This window comes from Euprymna scolopes, chromosome 9, assembly GCF_053919585.1.
Source record: "Euprymna scolopes isolate OS-2025 chromosome 9, ASM5391958v1, whole genome shotgun sequence".
In the NCBI taxonomy this organism is placed as follows: domain Eukaryota; kingdom Metazoa; phylum Mollusca; class Cephalopoda; order Sepiida; family Sepiolidae; genus Euprymna; species Euprymna scolopes.
The window spans coordinates 8,018,001-8,043,005 of NC_136490.1; positions in this window are offsets into that span (position 1 = coordinate 8,018,001).

The following is a 25,005-nucleotide window of genomic DNA, read 5'->3' on the forward strand; positions in this document are numbered from 1 at the left end:
CGGATTGAATACGGCGCTGAAGTGTCATCACTACCCATTTCCAAACCCACCCAAAATATTCGCTGTTAAATGCCGGAGATTGTTGTTCCAAAATAGACTTAAGCGAGGCGACCTTACAAATATTAGTAGAGAAATATAGCTCGAAATTAGGACTTTATAAATTCAATAGAATAGCATTTGGTATAAACAACATCGATATCATGTATTTAATTGTTTGACAGAATAAAAGAATACGGTTTCACATTGAAGAAAGCCAATGAAAAAAAGCATCTGATCATCTAGTCATGGTGAAAAATATTTATAAAAAAAAGCCGTGTACACATTGCTGGTAAGTTTAACACCCTCTTGAACTCAGAATGGTCCAACCGATGCGGATTTTCGGGGGAACGAATTAAATATCTTGGTCATGCAAGAAGCTCATAATGCATTTATATTGCAGAGTTTTATAGGGCTCACGAATTATTACCAAACGTTCATAAAGAACATGCATGAATTGCGTGTGCCATTGAATGTACTATAAAAAAGGACAAGCGTTCAAGAAAATTAAAAAGTATTAAAGATTTATTCCTGACTCATTTCAATCCGAAACAAGAGATTGTTGCCGCAACTGAGGCAAGTTCTCATGGGATAGGGTCGTTCATTCAACACAAGATGGCGTAAGGGTATATTAAGCCGATCGCCCATGCGTCAAGAACTTTACTGCCTGCTGAGAATAATTACTCCCAAATTGAAAAGGAGGCATTGGGAATTACATTCGGTGTTACAAAATTACACCTATTTTTACACGGTCGTAAGCTTAAATTACAAATTGACCATCAACCGCTTATAACAATGCTAGGCCCTAAAAACGGCCTGCCTATTTACACAGCTAACAGACTGTAAAGTTTAAGGACCATTCTACTGAATTACAATTTCAGTATGGAATGTCTTACCTATGCGAAATTAAGTCACGCAGACAGATTTTTATAATTAATCTGGACAATAATGGGACTGCTGGAAGACACAGTAATAGCGTCACTACAAAGTGAAACGTACTATACACAATTACTATGTAATACAATCAAGGAACAACCAGCCACTTTGGAAGAGATAATAAGGGAGGATGACGAAGATAGTTTCACCAAAGAAAGGAAGCAAAAATACAATCGGATGAATCAGCGGCGGAAGATTATTCTATGTGTAACGAGGTACTGTTGTACGCGAAAAAGTAGTAATTCCAGCTACATTACAAAAGAAAATTCTAAAGGATTTCCATACGGGACACCCTGGGGCTACGCGAATGAAGATCCTCATGGGGTCCTACATTTACTGTAAGAGTATGGACACTAATATAGAAGACACGGTAAAGTCGAGGAAGGGATGCGCATTGGCTGCAAAAGCGGCCTCAATACAATTTAGCCAGTGATGTCAAGCGGACCATCCATGGCAAATACGCAAGCCCACTGGATAGGAAATGTTATTTAATAGTAGTAGACAGTTTTTAAAAATAGCCTGAGATATTTCGATGCAAAAGTCCAACAAAGGATTTTACAATTAGTGTTCCCTATGTTTGGTGTGGTTCATTGTCGTGTCAGATAATTGCACACAATTCACTCCGTCAAATTTTAAAAGCTTCTTCGAGGATTTCCAGGTTAACCACATAATACGCCAACCTATCATCCCCGATCGAAGGGTCAGGCAGAGAGGGTTGAAGACGCGTTGTAAAGAGCGCTGAAGAAGACTAAAGGAACACTCTCAGAAAAGGTGTTACAACAGTTTTTACAAGTTTACCGAATTACGCAAAATGACATGGCTCCATCGAAGGTGTCGCCGGAAGAGTTAATGTTCGCGAGAAAAATTAAGCCGGTCTTCTAGAAACTTTTACTAAAACTGGCGAAACCGCCAAATACTATATTCCTAAAAAAAGGTATTTACCTGGTGAAAAGTATTTTTCCAGGCACACAAAAATAATAGCACGATGTGGGAATTAGGAAAGGTCCAGAAAAGAATCGAGCGTATGGTCTATATTATCGAAGATCAACGATTTACGCACAAGAAATATTGAAACCAAATTCGGAAACTTATAACTGATGACGAAAGACAACCGCCTGCTGAAAAAGGAGAGATAATGGACCAGATATATGACACGGTCGACGTGGTTACACCACAAGAAGCTAGACAACGCCAGTCTCCCATAAAAAGCAACAAGACGGACCTGATAGAGATGAACCCCATGAAAAATACCTATAAAATCATCCGTGGAGAATAAAAAGCTCGAGAACGGGATTGTTGTGGGAGTATTAATCACCTCTTTTTGAGAACTAAGTGAGATCACCCAGTCCTATGAATACTCTTGGTTTCATAGAATAAATGCAGACATGCATACCATGTTTAACCGCATGCTACGAACACGTTCCTCGCAGGCCACTTTAGTGGCTACTGTATTCCTTATGATAAATACATATTATATTTTATACACTTTACATTATATGTGGGGTCATTTGTAACCCCCAGCACGGGTCTACATCACATATTCTTGTGTTTGTTCATCGAGTAAATTATATAAGAATTGGCCAAAAGTACAAACCTACGAAATGTCCTTATTCAAAGATAGATTAATATGTGATATTAAATACTGATTACACATGGTCAATCACTTTATTGCAGATTAGTAAAAAAAGATTAGTAAAATATCAATATTTCACTGAATGTACGTCAAAAAATTATGAAAATTGTATCATCAAATGACTGTTTCCAAGTTAGTTATTTGCCCCCATTTTAATCATATCTATGCGATATTCACGAAGTTATGATATTTCCTTTAAAATCAAGTAATTTATACTGTCTATCGCTTTATTGCATGTCTTTTAAAATGCCAAAGGGGTGATCTATGCTCTCAAAACAGCAAGAATTGTAGTCCGAGTCACAGAAGGAGTATTCATCAAAGATTGCGCTATGGAGCTGGAGAGGAATCCAAGAACTGTGACTTTATTCGTGAACACCCGCAACATTAAATATAGAAAGGATAAGCGCAACAAAAGAAAACTTACCCATCGTGATTTTCGGAAAATTCGTAGGAAATCAACCGAAACACAAACTGTACCAGTGCTTCCATTTTTGCAAGTGTTGGAATCGCTCCAAGATCCAGGAATGTCTGATGTAATGTGTTGAATGAGATGGCAAGGAGCATCAAAACAATTCGAAATCCTCCATTGAGAAAACAATGTAGGGGAAAATGGCTTTGGTACAGACTTACATGAAAATGTATTCTTAATGTGCCCTATTTATAGAGGAGACCCGTGCTCCTTTTGATGATCCGGATAGATGGAACACAGTTTGGAACTCGAAAGGGACTCCAACCCCTTACAGAGTTTATCGCCAACAAAGACATGGAGACATCACGTTTGGGGCGGGAATCATTGGAGATAAGTCGGTTGGACCATTCTGAGTTCAAGAGGGTGTTAAACTTACCAGCAATGTGTACTCGGCTTTTTTTTATAAATATTTTTCACCATGACTAGATGATCAGATGCTTTTTTTCATTGGAGAAGCCCTGATGAGCTGGCCACCTTGTTCTACGGATCTTAACCTGATTGAACATCTCTGGTCAATATTGAAAAGAGGTGTTTATGAGGGATGGGAGCAATGTACTTCAAAGGATGCTCTGTGAAGGAAAGTTGTTGATGTCGCCGGAACCATAACACGTTTTCAGATCAAACAATTGACTTCTTCGGTGGACAAAATGTTGTTTAAAGTAATGTTTTAAAAATGGGGGATATGCCCGTAAGTTATTCACTTATTTGAGACTTACCATCCAGAATGTGCTGTTGTCTACAATTCTTTAACAGAAAATATAATAAAAAGTAAAGTTCTCATGATCAGACATTGTATTTTTGCCCTTAGACAGCATATTAAGAGGACTGCAATGAAGCGATAGACAATGAAACTTCTTTGCTGAATAATAAAATGTCATAACTTTTTGTATATCACATGAATTGTAATAAAAAAATTTGAAATAATTAACCCCAAAGCAGTTTTTTGATTGTACATTTTTTAATTTTTGTGGCATATAGTTAGTTAAATCTAATTACAAATGTGTAATAAAGCAATTAACGTTGTTTATATTTCATCCGTTAACGTTTGTGATATAGGTTGTTTTGTAATAATAACTATAATTCGTTTATGCGTCTGTTTATGGTTATTTTTAATTTGTGTAATTGGCCAAATGTATAGATTTTCATCGTATTATATAGATAAATAAACATCCCTTTCTTTAACGCATCGTACTAATTTAATCGATAAAGATTTTTGAAAAAAAACTTTTGGCATCCTTTTTTATAACCAAATGTTACAAGAATTACTTATTTCCTTTGGTTTTACTATACACTTCTAAGATCTGTACAATCAAAAGCAATGCGGTTATTGTGACCAATAAAGAGCTTAAGTACAAAACTGTTGCTTTTAATATTTATTGCAAATGGTTTTATGTGTGTGTTTGAATATATTGTCATGTATTAATTGAATTTAATCAAATTTCAAACGTGTAAAGTGTGTCTTATTCAATTTATTGTTACATATAAATTTAATTTACTTTCAACTGTAAAATGTATGTATTTAATCTATATTCATGTATTAATTCAATTTTAAGTAATCATTCAGAGAGTAATCCAGACTTAACCCAGAGACCGTCCGGCTTTTCCGGAACATAACGACGACAGCCGAAGTAAACCGAGCGTCGGCGATGATAGCATAATAAGAAAAGAAAACTTACCTTAAATATAAAGTTTTATTAACTATAAAGAAAAATATTATAACTATATATATATATATATATATATATACATATATATATATATATATAGATAAATACTGTCAAAGATTATTTGTTCGAACAAAGGTTCAAAGTAAGTTAAATAAGTACTTTAAAATAAGTATTTTTTTAAAGTTTTTTCCAGTCAAATTGAAATACTTTTTTGCTTGTTTTTAGGGATGTTTAATTTTCAAGAAAAAAATGAAAACTAGAAAAGTTGAAACAAAACTGAGGGTGATATTTTTTCATATTAAAACAGATGTTTTTGTTTCCTCAGACCTTTGTGGTATTAATGGTGTGTATGCGTAGAACGTATTCCGCATTCACGTAAGATATTTCTGTGTTGCTCTCTCCAACGTCCGCAAGTAGAGCATTTTTAATTATGATAGCAATTGTCAGCCAAGACTCGGCAAAAAAGTTACCAGTCCGGATTGAGGTAAAGTTTCGGCATTTGGTAACCTGACACCTCCAAGTTTAACCATCACTTAACTTTCTTCTTATAATAATATTGCACCTGTGCACATATGATGCACAATTTTTCATCTTTGCAAGTAATTTTTTCTTGACAAAAGCCTGGGATTCTGGCTCGTGTTTTCAGCTGCTAACTTAAGGCTGTAAAATGTTTTTTTTTTACGTGTAAGTACGAAATTATATTTTTTTTTACTAATTTGTTTTTATTTCCTTGCTCTTCCAAATTGTCGTCTGTTGTTCTGTATTTTCAATTTTCACGAACGTAATTCGCGTTGAAAACCATCGCGCTACATTGTCATTGGCCCAGCTTTATGTTACGTCAGACGGCTGAAGTTCCTTGCCGACACTCGGCTTACTTCGGCTGTTGACGTCATGTTCCAGTGAAAGCAGGGCGTGCGCTGAGTTACGTCTGGATTATTCTCTGCATGAGTACCCAATATAAGTTTAAGTGGTGTTTTTAATCTATTGTCATGCGCTTATTAAATTTACAGCTCGATATTCTGATATATTTTATTTATTTATAATTCTTGAATTATGCATTCGATTATCGCAAAATAAATTGTTCCACATTTTACAGTGAATGTATTATTCAACTAAAATCGATTAGCAATAAAACATTTGTACAATCGATGTTGGATATTCAAACTTATATTCATAAAACATATCATTTAAGAACGATTAGTCCCATTTTTCCAGAAATATATACAGCTAAACAACACCCGTTTTATTAACAGAAAAGGCCAGCGCATATCTTCAACAGTTGGATAATGGGTAAAGGTGGGCGTTCGAAATTAACCTTTTTACTTCACTTTTGCATTTCCAAATTTTATTTTAATCATAATATCAATATAATTTCAAAAAATCAAGAGTAAGTTATCTATAATGCAATAGAAAATAAAATGTCTTGTGGACTAATTTAGTGTGGAGAGTCATTTGAAGATTCTCCCAGATGAATTTCGGCTTGAGTAGCCAATAAAGTGATTTTATTGAAAAATTAGCAATTTCCTGGATTTCGCTAACAATAAAAGTATTAAAATGTGAACGAATCGCTTATTCAGTCCTGGGCAAATCGTATCTCCCTATTCTTGGATGACTATATGATGATTACTGCTTGAAAACTTGTCGGTGGCTATGTAGAATATATCAAAATATTCAAGGGAATATGTTTTATTTATTAATCTTTATCATTAAGTTATTTTAATGTAAACAAACCTTTATTACATTTCCCCTTTGGAAAACTCTCGTTTACCTCGTCGAAATATTTAAATAAAACTGTCGCTAATTTTAATAAGTGTTGCTAGGTCACACTTAGTTTGGTATGGCAGTTTTATTAATAAACACACAGACTTGAGATTGTCTGATATTTTCCCTTTGTTCCTCGATATATTATAGTGTTTTAGCCTAAAAGTGTTATTTCCTTTTTTATCGTTTTTTTATGAATCGGATTCTGCAGAAAGATTTTAGTTAAAGTTTTCATAAACAGATTTCCACATGAAGCTGACACATATCAATTATTTTGAAATCTTCCTGTTTCATGCATATAACATAGTTTATCATAAAGGTTGCTTAAATTCAGAACTGGAAAAATAGGATTACCGCTGCTATAAAAATAACATATGTTAAAAATATATGGAACAGTCATTTTCTTATAATAAAAATATCCGAGAAATAACAAACATCTATTTAACTTTAATGCATACTCGTGAGCAAAAGAAATGGGGCAAACACACTTTATACATTTTATTGCACTAAAAGCTATATTGAACAAAGAACAACTGAACAGGGAAACTTAAACGAGACTAATAACATAAAACAAATATTTATTTTAATAAATGCTTAGAATAGAAGCGCATGCCCTTTTAATTTCTTTAAAAGATCAATCCTTTTAGACATGTTCTCAAAGTGGAACACTGTGAAGTAGAGATTCAATTTCATTCGCTTTGCACAGTTCCTACAGTTTTTCTTTGTTTGAAAACGTTCTTCCGGCCAATGCACAAGATATTATGGATCAAATATTCTCGATTCGTTTTAAATCAAGGCTTTGATATGGCCAAAATATCACATTAATTGGATTATCAGAAAACCATTTTTGTGACTAAAGCTGTGTATTCAGGGGTATTATCGTGTTGAAAAATAATGTTTTGAGATATTCCCAGCTTCTGTATACTTGGTAACAGTCCTGTTTCTAATATTTGAATGTATCCCCTTGCATTGATTGATTCTCACATCTAATATATAATCCAGCTGCTGCAGTAAATGTTCCCCATACCATTATTCTTCCATTTCCATGTTTAACTGTCGTTTTTATGCAACTTGGTGAAAATATGTCTCCAGTTCTTCGATTGAACCATTCGGGAGCATCGGGAGCATCACTAACAAGACAAAATCTTGATTCATATAACCAGAAAAACATTCCTGAACCATTCTGTATCTTTCTTGTCATGAGACAAATTTCTTTCTATTAGTGATGTCCTTCTTAGATAAAAATCGCTTCGTTGCACACCTCTTCGAATGAAATCAACTTTTCTTTCATTCGTCGAAATATTGAATATCTAGAAAGAGAATTTCAAGTCCCTGTTTTGAATTTTTGCTATGGTAAACATAAGTTTTCTGTCAATCCTTCAAAACAGTTTAGTTAACCCTGTGGTTTCATTACAAGTGACTGCTCTAAGGCAAACGGATTCAGATTTTCCTTTTACCAAGAGTTCGACTTCAAACTTTTCACCAATTCGCTTCACTACAGAGATGGTTTCACATTTTTTTCTTAAAATATAAAAATTCTGCTTGTATGTTATTTTGGACTGCCTTAATCCTGCAATTCGGTTTTTTTTATATCCTTGCCAAGACACGGTCTTACCATTTCTAGGATTAAATTGCCCGCTTAATATATGCTATAAAAATAATAATAATTATCTACTAAATATAAATTCTAAGTAAAATTAACAAAAATCATGGAACAATATTTAAAAATTGGTTTCTTCCTTCTTCCACTCTTGGCCCATATTTTTGCTCATGAGTGTATATATAAAAATAAACATATGTTAAAAATATATGAAACAATCATTTGCTTATAATAAAAAAATACCTGAGGAATAACAAAAAAGTGAAGCGAAATACACGAGAAAAATATGTTTGTGGTTTCAATTTTTACTTCTCTAAGATATCCATCAATTATAATGATTACAAACTGAGGAAAGGTATTAAGTGTAAATTAATAATCAATACATCATTTATTATACGGAGAAATCTACCTTTCAAAGTTTCGGACGCGTGGAAAATTAAATTTAATAAACTTGATAAAAATAATTAATGAACAATAATTTGACAGTTTCTACACGCCTAAACAATATAGCTAATTTAGAAATTGCCACCTTAATGAAAAATGTACACACAAAAAAAATAAACAGAATATTGTTTGTGTTTTCAAAACAGAATAATGTGAATTAGATTTGGGTCGACGTTCACAGCACAGATGGGTAAAATCGGAATGAACAAAAAGAAATAAATTGTTAATTGAGCAGTGACAAAATATATACGTGAAAATACAAATTGTTGGGGGAGGGTACAAAAACAATCTGGGGAAAAACGAAATCAATAAAAATATTATGCCACAAAGTTTTAAACAAAGAATCCTGGTATATCAGGTTATACACAGGGGGTTTGGCTCGAACATTTTAAAGATATGTAAGGAATTTATGAAATCAGTTTTTAAAAAATGGCAAGAACCGATAGAACGAGTTCCGATCCGCAGATCGAGTATTAGAGAACCATGGCCAATATTTACTCTCAATTATTTCCGTTCGGAAACGAATTATAAAAAAAATAAATCTGAGATAAATTGTCAGTGATATTTAATGATCTCTCTCTCTCTCTCTCTCTCTCTCTCTCTCTCTCTCTCTCTATGTACGTATGTATGTATATATATATATATTTGTGTGTGTGTGTGTGTAAATGGGTGCGTGTGTGCACGTCAGCTACATACCCTCCAAAACCTACCACCAGAAGTCTTTGTTTGTGCTGCCGGCATACACAACTATATAAATTACTAAAAATATAATAGATAATTTAAAATTAAATCACCTTTAGACTTGCGAGCAAGAACTGCATTATGATTATATTAAACGCTATAGATTTATTTGCACAGTCCATTAAGTTCAAAATAAAACATCGGAGGTTGCATTCCTAAGAGTTGTGGCCAGGAAAAAAATAAAGTCCTCGGCCAATGCAGGTTTTCTAACGCCCAAATCATCCACGGATCTGCGGTGATTCCGTCAACGTATGACAAAGCCAATTTTTACTATAAAACATTGCATCAAGCTCAACCATATGGGAACAACGTCCCTCATGGATTTCCTTCCATAACCTAAAATAATCTGAGCAATATCAACATATCTGTTGGTTATTTGTGTTTGTAATACTTCTCAAGAAGCTTGATGTCAAAAAAGCAACTGCTGCAGGCAATATTGAAATCATATACTCGAAGCTCTACAATCGGAACTAGCACTCATTCTTATAAAGCTCTTTAAATGATGCTTAAACATAGGAAATGCTTTCAGACACCTTGAGAAACGTCATTAGTCTCCCTAATATTTACAAATACTGAAGACTGGCCCTTGCATTAAAGCTGATGCACTGCCACTAATTCCATGTAAGATCGATGAAACTATCGACTGAGTTTTCCTTTAAAGATCAATAACTATTGACATGTACAAAACATTTCGTAGGATTTAGCATAAAGTCTTATGTAACAAAATTTATACCGGGTTATGTCTTCTTCAACTATCGAACCCCTTTTCTCTAATGGCTTTTACTAATCGTCGTCGATGGGCAAAATCTGAAGTTCGAAGTATCAATGCTTGAGTGCCAAATGATCTATTTTGTTTCTTCTTTATCTTCATCAACCCTTCTCCAAAACACATTTGCAGTTCATTCGTATGCATATATGATATCGACATTCCTATCTATGGCAAACTTCAAAGGGCAATTAATAACCAAGATCTTTCGGAGTCTATCCAACCGTAAGCATGTGATTCAATGAAGCATTTTGTTCGTGTGTTATTTAAACGCGCCAATTTCTATTTTGTTTTAACGATAAACGCTCTGATTCCTATTTAGACCTGCGTAGTATAAATAGCCCTTGTCTCTTAGAATCTCTCTGCTTAGATAAGCGTCTGAAACGTACCTTCACTCCTGGCCTGAATTAGTAGCTTAAAATAAATATATATCCAAGCTCGCTGGAAAACATGTTACGTTATTCTACTGTTTTAATTCGTCTAATAGATACTTACTCCTGTAATAGCGTATTATTGCCACATCCAGGCAGGGGTTGCTAAGAACATCACATCCTGGCTAGAGAGAGTTAAAAATCGGCTTGCACACCTAGCAGGCGATGTCTCTTTTCTCACTGCAACTTCTTTCCCACAGAAGAGAAGATACAAACATATCTCTGTTTATTTTTTCCAGGGCACAGTCTCGTCTGTGCTTCGATTTATGATGATATTTACTTACAATATTTTTTGAACCACTAGTTTAGCTATGACTAATAGTAGTATGTTTTCTACGCTCTTTCTGTGCCTAAATCTAAAAGCCAATTTCAATAACAAACCTTGAGTCCTAATACTGAACCCCTTGCCACTCTTACTTCAATATGGTCTCCTCAAACTTAATGTACCAGGTACTGGTTGTAACACTCCCTTCTATTAATAACATTATACCCAATTTATTTTACGGAGAATTACATACAATCAGTAATCTTTATAATCGAATGACATTCAGCCATTTATATGTATTGAGATTTTTCTTCTTTTTTTACACAGAAATCACAACTTATAAATGCCCGGAGCCGACTCTCAGATAAAGGTTAATAAGTATACATCTGCCAATGTGAGTATAGCTTAGTAAACATAAGTATTGCGAATTTTGTGAATTGGATTACTTAGGGGGACGGTTCATCAAGAACTTGTTTACCTTGAACGTGAAAACAATCAGAGTGTAGTCAGCTGGAAAGCAGGCAATCGGAAGAGTGTTCGGGAGGTGAGCAGTTCTCAGAAAGAAGCTTTGTTCATGGAATCTGCTTTTAAGTTTAGACACAGATAAAGTGCGGGGAATTATTGATAATGGTTTTTACTAGATGAGTGTTTTCGTGAAAGTTTAGCGAGAGGGGGGCATAGATTGAAGCTCAGCTGAGCATTTTCCATGAATGTAACGATTGTACCATCTACACAGGGTCATATAGTAGTCGGATCCGGTGATTTCTTGTTAGGTATATATATATATATATATATATATATATATATATATATATATATATATATATATATATATATATATATATAAGGGATTTAACAGTTGGGCTAACGACTATATTATTTTTATATTTTATTTGATTTAACATTTTTTCAATTGCCTACGAATTGATTAATTAGCTCACTTTCGTATTTCTTACTTTAGTTTTCAATTAATTTTTTTATGTAATTTTTAAAATGTTTTAATTATTTTTCCAATTTATTTTTCAAGTATTTCCGAAATATTAAGCGATACCATCGAATTCGAGTTTCTATTTACACACACAGACACACACACGCACACAGACACACACACACACACACACACATATATATATATATATATATTAACGAAATTACAAATTTAAATAATATATTGTAATTTTATCCTACCAAAAACACATTAAAGCATAATGATGACAATAACAAAATTATGGAAACATCAACGTCTGTTACAAATAATTTTACTAAATAAAACTCCATTAGATATGGACAAACTATCTTCATCAATGACAAAAATTAGTGGAAAAATAAGGAATTATTATCATAAAGATAATAAAATAGTACCAACTTGTTTCGTATGTATTATAAAAAATCGTTGCGATTATAGCCTTCACTTGAATACATGCATTTTCTGAGAAACACGCATATCCTAGATCATTCTGCCCGTATAAAAATATGGTCTACGTCTAATTAAAACGGATAGGTAAACTAGTATATTTATTATAATACGCACAATATTTTTCATTATTTAAAAATAAACCGGAAATAAAAAAGGAGCTTTGCTTTAAGTGAATCATGAATTTAGTGTTGAGTTTCGTGCCTGCATCACGGCGAGTTTGCTGTCTGAGCACAGCCGAAAGCCAAAACACACAAGTTTCGCAAAAAAAAAAAAAAAAAAGCGCAAATATTTCGCTTAGTCTCGAATCCCAGTATACTGCCAGTAAACTTACCAAACAGAACAAAAAAATATGCTTCTGGCAGTAAATAGTGACTTTAAATAGCAACAAAAATTCACATAATTCTGTTTATTAAATACTTCCCGCTGTTCAGAATTACCAATGTTTCTTGTTTATGGAAATTCGCTCCGGTCCTGTTATTTTGGTGATACGATCGAGATAGACAGACATGAAAGCAATTATACGTTGCTACGGTTTCCAGCAGATAGTGTAATTAGCAAGCAGACATTAAGGCGTCAAATTGCTGAAGTGTTACTAAAACACATTGTAAAATCCTCCTAACATTGTTTTGTTTTCTTAATCGCGTCTGTTTTATCAGGTTTTATTTTGACAATTTTGGCCAGTGTTTCTGGTTACATGTTATATTTATCTAGAGTAATCACACTTAGGAATTGAACTCTTTTCTTCAGTCCATAATATCGTACAATATTTTTATAATTCTCTCTCCCTCCCTCTCTCTCTCTCACTCACTCTATCATTTTTATAACTTTCTTTCTTACTCTCTTTCTCTCTCTCTACATATACATATATAAATGTATATACATATATACATATGTATATACATATATATATATATGTACATGTATATATATATATATATATATATATATATATATAGGTATATATATGTGTATATGTAACGCCCGCGGAGGCGTATTAGCGGCTGCATCCGAGGCATGGTGCGTATGCAACTGATCCAGCCGGTGGGCAATTTGATATCACGGGCTAAACAAGGGTTAGGAAAGAAAAAAAGTGAGGAAAACGGAGAATGTGGCAAACACAGGAAAGGATAGTTCTAGTTTCTCTCTCTCTCCTTCTCTCTCTGTCTCTCTCTGTCTCTCTCTCTCTATCTATCTATCTATCCATCTATCAATTCATCTATATTTCGCCCTCTCTTTCTGTGTGTATATATATATATAATTATCCAAGATGGTAAAATTAAAGTAAATTATAAATATTAAAGAATTAATATTCATAAAATTTTCACAGAGAGATGTAAAATTCAATAAAATCAAATATGAAATAGAGCTTATAATATGAGTAAACAGTTAATAAAATATGTTAAAAAACACTTTGAAATGAGTTAAAAACATATTAAATCTGAAAAGGAAACAAGATAAATGAATAGTCCGTAATCCGCAGAGTTTCGAAGAAATACTTTCCTTCTCATCAGAGGGAAGGAATTAGCAAAATGCGGGATCGGATTTTGCATGCAGAAGTATTTGATGAAACAATCAGTAAGTCAAAGATCTTAATTGAAAACAAAAAAAAGTGAAGCAGAGGGAATATGTTGAAGAAAAAGGTGATTACACACGAATGGATAGTCTGGTGAAAGATAAAAAATACAGTGACGGTAAAATCCAAATGTAAAACTTCAAGAAAGTTAAAAGAATTTCCATTTGTACAAGTAAAATCCAAGGAAATCCCGTAATTGGAAGAAGATGGTCCATAATAATCCAAAGGCAGAAATCTATGGAATAATTCACAAAAAATGTATGTTAACATATTTTATTAACTGCTTGCTCATATATATATATATATATATATATATATATATATATATATATATATATATATATATATAAATATATATATATATATATATATATATATACAGATATATTTATATACAACAAAACTGGTAATTAATAAAAACTTGAAGAAAGTGCTCAACACTATTGCAGACCAAATATGTATATTTTATTACCGTTTAATCTGTTTTAGTTACACATATTTCTGTTACGGATCGTATTCATGATCCAGCAACTTCGTCAGACTTGAACAAACGTTGTTATTATTATTTGGAAAGGCAATATTAAAAGAAGACGATGAAAAATAAGGCGGGAAATCTTAATTTTGATGAGACAACATTTAGGTTTTAAAATTTAATAATTAAATAAAGACATTAAAAACATCATCGAGCACGTGCGAAGTTGAGTTTAAAAAACTTTAGCCAGATAGACACGTATTCCGAGTGCATGGAGAACGGAGAGAGAGAAATGTAGAGAGAAAAACGGATAGGTGGAGAGAGAAGACGAGAGAGGTAATGTTGTCGTGGTGTCATATAGTATTTTACACTTTCATGATTTACACGGATTGGTGGGAGCCCTTTCGGAGTAACTAAGATGCGTCCTGATAAGGTTAGAAAAAGTTGCAACGAATTTAAGTGAATTACCTATTTAAATGTATTTGCTGTAAAGGTTTTTTTAAGAAATCAAATGATTTAAACTAAATTAAAAATTAAATTATAATTTGCCGGGCATGGATTTAATAGGTATAAAATAATAAAATATACATTAAGTAGATATAGGTAATAATACTAATATATTTTTGAGTGTCATCTATTCTTTTCGAATGTTTAGCCTTAATTAACACCCACGTCACTCCCATGTTAACAGTTGTCGTAATAGCAAAGCCGTCACGTTTTTTCCGTTATTTTCCTTATTCACGGAACGGGTTCGAGCCTGCCTTCCTATTACCATTATTTTTTTTTTTGCTACACATACACCTCCAAACACCCGTGCAATTTCCGGCTGAAATGCTAGTCTATATATCTATAAAAGTGAACGTATCTGTGTATCTGTGTGTGTACATTTCCCTACGAAATAACTCTGTCTATTTTATATCTACAGTCTCAAAATTTGGCATACAGGGCACTTAGATTTGGGAAAATATTTGTAATTTGTTTACGGCCAGACATGTAGGTGTTTAAGGTTGAAAGTTCAACGACTTGACTTTTGAGAACTCCACCAAACTCCTCCGCCAATTTTGGGTATAAACAATTGAAATTTTAGATATTGGTTCCTTGGACGCGTATGCTTTAAATCCACTAGAATAGGGAGGAAATTACCATAAAATGAATTGGGCCAAGATGACAGTAAAGTACATGTTCTGATGATACACGTAATATTTTTGTTCTAAGTCAATGGAGGGGAAATCATTCATGACTGAGACAAGTCTTATTTTATTTTTATCTGTAAAATCCCTTTAGGGACTGGATTTTTCCAACATTAAAAACCGACATTGTGTCTAACCCTGCGTTCGTGAGAAGGCAAGTAAATAGAAACATGAATGAAGGAACAATTCAAAAGGGCGAAAAGAATTGATGGATAATTAACATGGGTCGGGAAGAGAGAGATTAAACGAGAAAACCGAAAAAAAAAGAGTCGGTAACAGAGTTGGTAATGAAGTCTGTTAAATAGAGCAAATGAGAAGATAAAGGGTGTTATGATATCACAACAGATTGTAATACATATTCTTGGAGGCCGACGTTACATTTATCTAATGTTTTTCTTTTGTCTAATTGTATGTTGACGTTCCTCGTATGAAACAGCAGCAACCGTGACTAATTTAATCAGATTTAAATCAAATTGAAAGTCTGCAGACGTGCAGGCCCTTTTTTTTTAAATACTGGAAACGTTTTTACATAGTTAGAATTTTCATATATTTAATATTTACTTATATGTAGAATACACTTTGTTTTTGCGTAGGTGAGTGCGTTTCCTATAGACTCCGAAGGTGTTAGACAGAAGTTTTTAAATTCCAATCTACGTTACGTGTCTGTGAGTATGTTTTTCTATCGGAAAGTGTTTATATATGTTTTAGATCAATCAGTATCATAAATCGATAACCAAAGAAGCAGGAACATTCCGATCGTCACCATAGCTGACATTTTTACACAAGTGCTTCTGAGAAGGGTTATCACCGCACAAACAGAACGCTTAGTGTATAAAAGTAAATGCACGTTCTTTAATAAGACAGTGGAGCGTTCGAAATAAATATGTCTACAATAGCAAAATGGAACCAAGATACATGACTTTTGCATTCTAAGCTTTGTTTTAGATGCATCAAAAGTAGCAAGCCACCTTTTTTTCTATTGAACTACTTGCTCAAGGTCGGAGGAGTGAGAATCGTTTACGGTCTCAGATGTGCTACCATAGATAGTAGTGTCATCAGCGAGCATAGATGTCTACGGATGATGTAAGGATGTGATATGGAAGATCATTTATGTACATCAGGAAGAGAGTTGGGCCCAAGATTGACTCCTGAGGGACTCCGGCATGAATACTTAGAGCTTCTAATTTCTGCCCATCAACCACTACTCTTATCAACCTATCAGAGAGAAATGATTTAATAATCGAGAAAACATTTCCAGCTAATCCATAGCTGAAGATTGTGAAGTAAACCTGCATGCAATACTCTATCAAATACCTTTGATATGGCAGGATCAATTGCCCTAGAAAGATAACCTCCCTCGAGAGATTTGGTAATCCTTTTATATGGCACGATCAATTGCCCTAGAAAGATAGCCTGCGTCGAGAGATTTGGTAATCCTTTGATATGGCAAGATTAATTGCCCTACAAAGATTGCCTACGTCGAGAGATGTGGTAATCCTATGAGATATAACTGTAAGCACATCTGCTCTAGATCTAGCAGAACAGAACCCATATTGCATGTCACTAAGAAAACTATTTTGCTGAGATGGTTTATTACTTCTCTATTTAACACAGATTCCAACAACTTACTCAGGACACATAGGATACATATTGGCCTGTACTGAGAGGGAAATGATTGATCACCTTAATTCTTAAATAGAGAACATACTGATGAGATTTTTCAGAGGGTGGGAAGCAATACTCCTTAAGACAACGTTTAAACAGTTTTTAAGGAGGCTAGTTCTGCTTTTTCGTTGAACAATGTATGATGTCATCAAATTGTGTAACTATAAATAAATCGGCGGTCTGGAACATGCGTTGATACTTTTCAAAGGGCAACGTTGAACATTGCTGCTAATAATGCATATCAAAAGGATATAATATTCATAGACGAATAGATTTAAGAATACTAAAAAAGTTATTGCATGTATAAAAGTAATAAACACTTCTTAACAAGACATAATGGCTAGAACAAATTTGAGTTACATGGATTTCAAAGTCTAGCTGTTCTGAGGAAAAACTACTGGAGTAGAAAACTCTCTTGTATCTAGGGATCTCTACTATGAAGGTGTGGGATCTAGCTGCTTGTCGGGTTTGTCGGGGGTAGTTACGTCGTGGGGGTACAAGTGCTTGCAGTTCACCAGAGCATTCCTCGTTAAAGTACTTGTAGAACAGACAGAGGGATGCAACATTTCGTCGATGGGTCAGAGGCTGAAGTTAAGCTGACAGTTCAGGACCTAACAGATTGGCGACTCTCTTTTGAACCTATTCTAGGAGCGGGAGACTAGCAGCAGATTCACCAGCCCAAATATGACAATAATACTCCATACATGGGCGAATGGCGGGCTTATAGAGATATAGGATACTTTCAAGCGTATGTAGCTTTCTAGCACGGTAGAGAGAACCAACCTTCTTCGCAGCGGCCCTGGCAGTGATCTCCATGTAATTGTTCCAACTCATGTTTCCTGTGAACGTAAGGACAATGAGGTTAAAAGATGTACTTTCAGATAAATAGTCATTGGTCATTGCTATTGGCGGTAGGGTTTAAGTTCTTACCAAAAGACAGAGCTACTTTCTTTAGCAAAAATACTTTTATTACCAACTTTCCGCAAAATCAGTACTATTGTTTTAAATTAACGATCACCTGACTACCCCCACCCATAGAAAGTGACAGGATTACAAATTATACAACTAACAAATATCTACACCCTAAGAAGATAGCTTTTGTCAGTCTTTCTTTAAAATGAGTCGATCTAGCATCATCATTTTAAGCCAAGCTAAACACATCATGTAAGTTTCCCAACGAAGCATGGGTTGATATCCAATATCTTACACACATATGAATTCTTGCATAAACTCTTTACATACAATCACGTACATGAGTAAATATATTTTTGAATTAATTACATGATATGTAAGTTCATATTAACACTTATAACTATGTGAATATTTACGATATTTCACTCTTATCTGTTTAATATTTTTTTATTCAATATAATTAGCGTCAAGAAGTACCGACAAATACATAAATATTTCATAATGATGATTATGTTAATATAACCTACCTTATAGATATCTAAAATATATCGCATATGTATGCACATACAATTAGGTGTACACTGTAAAATATAATTAATTTCTCCTTATTGAAATTGTATAGACCAGGTTCGTATTTAACGTATCGTATCTATAAACCGTAATTTAATTATTAATCCAGTTCTTAATTATAGTCCAAATATAGTTACTAAATTCGTCAATAGTACACGTATTTACACTGCAGCTCCTTAATTCCTTAATTAATGACAGTTAAATGATTTCAAGCAATGGTTGTTTGTTTTAGTTTTACGTCATACCAATCCTTTTAGGTTATTCAATGCCGAATCCAGTGATTTTGAAGAAATACATTTTTAATAGAATATATTTGTCTTTTTTTCAAGTCAGCTTTTATTAAACCCATAGTTGGGACTCTAACCGGTACTACCACGTAAACCTGGAGGCAATTAAGGGGTGGCTCATTACTAACCAAAGCCCGCAAGCTGGGACTCATCATCGAATACAGTTTCAGGTCATATCCAGGACCTACTTAAAGTAATGTCTCAGACACACACACCCACACACACACACACACACACACACACACACACACACATATGTATATAAGTATATATGTATACATATATGTGTGTATATATGTATATATATGTATATATATATATGTGTGTGTGTATATATATATATATATATATATATATATATATACATATAAGAAATTTTCATTTGTAAGTATTACTAGTTCGTTTGCCAGAACTGTATTTATCCAAGATTGTTTATTATGTATACATTTAATACATAATTTCACGTTTGGATTCAATGATTTATACTCTTATTTCATATGAAGTGTCGTAGATAATTTACATTATATAATTTATAACGGAAGTGACTTTAATTACTGGTGTTAAGTACTAAATTATTCACAGTTTAATGTATATATATATATATATATATATATATATATATATAGAGAGAGAGAGAGAGAGAGAGAGAGATAGAGAGAGAGAGAGCACCGCCAGCAACCACTGTAAATGCTAAACCAACTCCGATAGTATCTGTTATGAAAATCGCTCGATGACTCTTAAATGAAAACTGAAATTATCTCCCTTCACTAGTAGAAACACTAACACACCATCTATCTATTTCCATCAACTAAAAACTTGCACATATATCTATTTACTTAATTATAAAGACGGAATACGCCATGATTTTACTGCACTGCACCCACATCTAAACCCTCCTAAATCTAAACATACAGTGACTGGGCAAAATTCTTAGCTCAATTCCGAATACCTAGTCAAACTATAATGGTGTCCTGTACCTAAACGTACATAAAGTTTTAAAAAATGGTAAAATTTAAAGGTAAAAGTCTTTATCCGCACTAACGCCTTTCAAACAAGCCTGCTCAACATAACTGATTCAACGCCATGCCCCTAAATAACTTTGAGGAGTGTAACTATTCATTAGATAGATAACCTCTGCAAACTAACTCTGTAACATTAATAAACCACGCGGGGTCGCAGAAATAACTGGATTAAGACTCAGGCGCGGAGCAAACCTTCTCAGGGCTGATGGAGCCAGTAGATCTTCCTAGATCACTCGTCTAGGGGAAGGAAAAATCTGAAACTAAACCAAAGGAGTGGGAGGCCTCTCCAGTCTTGGAGTACAACCTTCCTAGAGCTGGTGACTTGTCTAGTGCAATGAATGACGGTTACCCGCTCCTGACACATCCTACCCCTCAGAACTGGGCACTGGGGAGGCTTGTGCAATTAGATTAGGGCGACCTTCTTCTGATGGGTTGAGGGCACCGGATTGACAGTTCCTGGCTGCTGTTTCTGACTGCTAGTACAGGAACCCTAACTCTTTACTAGCGCTTAGAGCGGCAGCTCCATCAACAGTTGTATAATATCGGGATGTTTGTAGTGCCATGTCGCGCATGGAAAGTGACCCTGCACTCATCACCGATTGGCCTTCCTGAGGCCACAGTCCTAGTTGGTCAAAAGGTCAGCTTGTGTTGGATATCTTATATCCTGCAAAACCTCTTGTTCAGCTCCGCCTTACCTAACTGAAAATCTTTAAAAACATGATGACAGTACAATAAAAAAAAACCTAAACCAGGTCTAGGGGCAAACAAATCCAACTTGCCTCCTCTCTTGAGGCTTGCATTCACCAACATCCGTGGGCTTAGAACTAATTTAGCTGATGTTGAAGCATTTCTACTAAAATATACCCCGGATATCTTGGCAATACGTGAGACTAACCTACACTCCTCGATTCCCTCTACCTACTTTAACATGCCTGGCTATCTCCCACTCTGCCGTAAGGACTCTGACCGACATATGCACGGACTTGGAGTCTATATTCGTAACAGCCTCCCCCTGAATAGAGAAATAAACCTAGAAACAGACGATCAAGCATTTACGGTCTTTAGACTAAACATACAACATAATATTAACTACTTTTATTTTCTCTACTGCTCTCCCTCGATTCAAGACTGCACCATAATAAACAAAGTCTCTGACAGAACAGACACAGCACACTCCCTCGACACTAGCGCACAAGTACATGTATTTGGTGACTTTAATACTCAACAAAAAAACTGGCTTGGATTCTCTATTCACACAGATGCAGCGGGCAGCACAACCAATTGCTTCTCGATATCTTACTCCCTATCACAAATGGTTACGTTTCCAATCCGTTTCCCTACCAGCAAGAACAACACGCATTACTTCTAGATCTGTTTCTGATCACTGTTCCCGAGGATTGTATAACAAATGTTTACAGCCCACTTGGGAACGCTTATCATGCAGTGATAAAGGTCGAAATAACCCTAAACTCTAGACCTAAACTGAAGAGCAAGTGCTCAAAACAACGAGATATTATAAAAAGGCTGACATGGAAGCCATCAGAGATCTTATCAAAGACGCCCCAATGGGAAATATTTTTCTCTTCCTGTTACGCAGTGCTCAAATGATATCACTGAATGGTTCAAACAGCAAGTAAAACATGCAGAAATTTTTAAGCAAACCCCACTCTCCCAAATGGTTTACTTCGACTTGCGCAACTGCCATTACTCAAAGGCAGGAGGCATACAGCAGATTTAACCGACATAAGTCCAGTTCAAACAGACAGAAATATATAAAAGCTAGTAGTTACGTTAAGAAAGAAATAGCGACAGCTAAGATAGAATTTACTGACACCATTAAAAAAAGCATCGAGGCACAAATATTAGGAACGCGTGACTTCTGGAAAATCTACAACAGTGTAGCAAATAATGGGCAATCAACACTTCTCTCACAAACCAAGAATCACGAGGTTGTTTACTCAGCAACCGACAAGGCTAATGTGCTTGCCCGTCGGTTTGCCTCAAACTCAACACTGGACCCTTCCAACCACCCACTGCCACACTTTCCTTTGCAGACAGACGCCACGCTAGACGATCTAAAAATCACCCCTGCTCAGGTACATGCTATCATAAAAAACCTTGACACTTCCAAGCATGTGGACCTTATCTCATCCTAGCTGTGCTATTAAAAGTGCTCAGCCGAAGTAGCTCCAGTTATCTCCAAACTCTACAAAAAATGACTTAATGAATCATGCTTACCGGGCTGTTAGAAAACTGCTTCTGCGGTACCAGTATTCAAGAATTCTGGCGAAAGAACTGACGAATCCAATTATCGCCCCATTAGCCTCCTCCCACTTTTCGCCAAAATATTTGAGACCATAATAAACAATGCTCTAGCCCGTCACCTTACAGATGCTAAACTTCAGTCTGACAAACAATATGGATTTAAACAAGCCCGTTACACTGCAGACATCCTCACTGTAATCTCTGAACGTATATACCATTCACTGGACAAAGCTAGGGAGGGCAGCGCGTTAGCTCTATATATATCTAAGGCTTTTGATAGGGTATGGCACGAGGGTCTCCTCAGGAAAATTACATCATACGGTATCACTGGTAGATACTTAACATACTTAAATCCTTCTGAGATAAGAGAAAAATCCAGGTTGCCCTCGGCGGTCGTACATCTAACAATATGATATAAATTCGGGAGTGCCTCAGAGGTGTGTCCTTGGCCCTCTATTGCTCCTAATATTTATTAATGACCTTCCCGACAAAACTGCCTCTGCGATTAGTATATATATATATATATATATATATATATATATATATATATATATATATATATATATATATATATGCTGATGACACCACACTCTATAACAGGCATGACTGGAAAACAAATGAACACATAACTAAAGAAATTGCAAAAACACTAGATGATGACCTCCAATCTGTAGTGGAATGGGGACAAAAATGGATGGTCACAGTCAATGCTGCCAAGACTAAACAAGTGTCCTTAAATAATTACAAGAAACCTTCTCTGCCACCAATAGAAATGGCCAGTGGCTCCCTATCTGAGAGTATATCTTTCAAACTCCTTGGTCTAACGTTCACAGGAAACATGAGTTGGAACAATTACATTGAAAACATTGCCAGGACCGCTGCAAAGAAGGTAGGCTCTCTCTATTTCACTAGAAAACTACCGACACCTGAAAGTATCCTGTTCCTCTATTAGGCCACCATTCGCCCATGTATAGAGTATTGCTGCCACATTAGGGCCAGTTAATCTGCTGCTAGTCTTCCGCTCCTAGAATAGGTTCAAAAGATAGTCGCCAATCTGATAGGCCCTGAACTGGCATCTAAGCTTCAGCCTCTGTCCCATCGAAGAAACGTTGCATGCCTCTGCCTGTTCTACTAGTATTTTAATGGTGAATGTTCTGACGAACTGCAGACACGTGTGCCCCCACGACGTAAACACCCTCGCCAAACCTGACAGGCAGCTAAACCCCCCTCCACGCAGTAGAAATCCCTAGATGTAAAAGATCTTTCTACTCCAGTAGTTTCTTCCCCAGAACCGCTAGACTCTGAAATTCCATTCCAGGTCCCTGCTTCCCCACCTGTACTGACATGCAGAAGTTCTAGTGTAACGTGAAACGACATCTTGCTGTCCAAATCGCAACATAGTACCCCAGTAGTAGCCCCCTACACCAAAGTGGCAATGTGCCTTGTTTCAGGTGAAAATGTAATAAAAAAATACAACTGAGTATTCAGAATTCATGTAGAAACGCCTAAACATTGAAGGCACGCGGGCGAAAATAAGCGTGGTTACAACTATACAAAAATACGCTTTTTTCCGCACGGAAAAATTGAATGCACGCACGTACAAAAACATGGTCACCAGTGAAAACAGTACGGAATATGTTGGATAATGAATACCTCATCATCATTTCTCTGAAGCTAAACCTGTGTCTCTTTATACTTAGTGAAAACCCCTATAGGTAAGGGAGTTGTAATCCGTTGAAAAGATTGAAAAAATAGTCAAGATAATCATCTCAATAAGTTATTATTTGCTTAGCTTATCTCATTTTTCTTATTACTTTTTGATGTATTTAATTTTCAATAGCTTAAACCGCATCACTGATCATTAACAAATACTGAGACGTCGGCTGTTACCCTCATTACGTATCATTCTGTATGAGAATTGTGGAACAATACGTTTGTCCATCTTACATTTAAATTCATGCACATTAGGTAAACAGGGAGAATAGAGCAAGATTGAGATTTATTCAAAGAAAATCCTTTGCTTACTCTTCTAATTGGTGTACTTATAATTAACTGAACTTATCAATCAACTTTTAGTTAATTATTGATGTATTTTTCCTCCGCCTTCACTGGATGATGATCAATCCCCATCTATGACAAAAGATTATATTATAAAAGCCTTTCTAAAAAAACATGATAATCCTTTTTACCGAAATTTCAGAGTGTATTCCGTAAACACATATGTAAATTGGCTGGCAACGAATTAATCAATTATTTTTTTTTCATGGAGGAGGAATGCTTTTACAGATATTTAACGAAATAGTATTATGTTGTCTTATTTGTAAGAATCGTTGGAGAATACGGGAGATTTTCTAAACACTTATGAGCGACACAAGCCAAAATGTTGCCGTATTCAATAATGACGGACATAGTACCTTTACGTTGTATTATACAAATTAGACTCATCTTTTCATATAAAATCTGGAAAATTAATAGATTTTCCCTATTTCTTTATATTTGATATTTTCAATCGAAAATTAATTGGGTAATCTAAATTATTGCCGTACCTTGAGATGATGACTTTAGACGTGTATTAGAAATAAACCAGTTGCGAGAAAGGCAAAAAAACAGAACTGAACCCATAATTAATTCATTTAAAAGAACATATAGAATAATATGATGATATGAGAATGTATTAAGCGACAACACCGGGAAAGAAAATTATATAGGATTGTTTTCCGCAGATTCAAGTTTTTATTTTCTGTAATCACTTTAAAACAGAAATAATGTGTGTGTTCCAGTCACTTTTTATTTTTTTTCTTCTACTTTTTTCTCTCTTGGTTCTTCATCAATGCATATTCGAGCAATAAAAGACCGATCCTCGACCAAGTAGAAAACACCGTT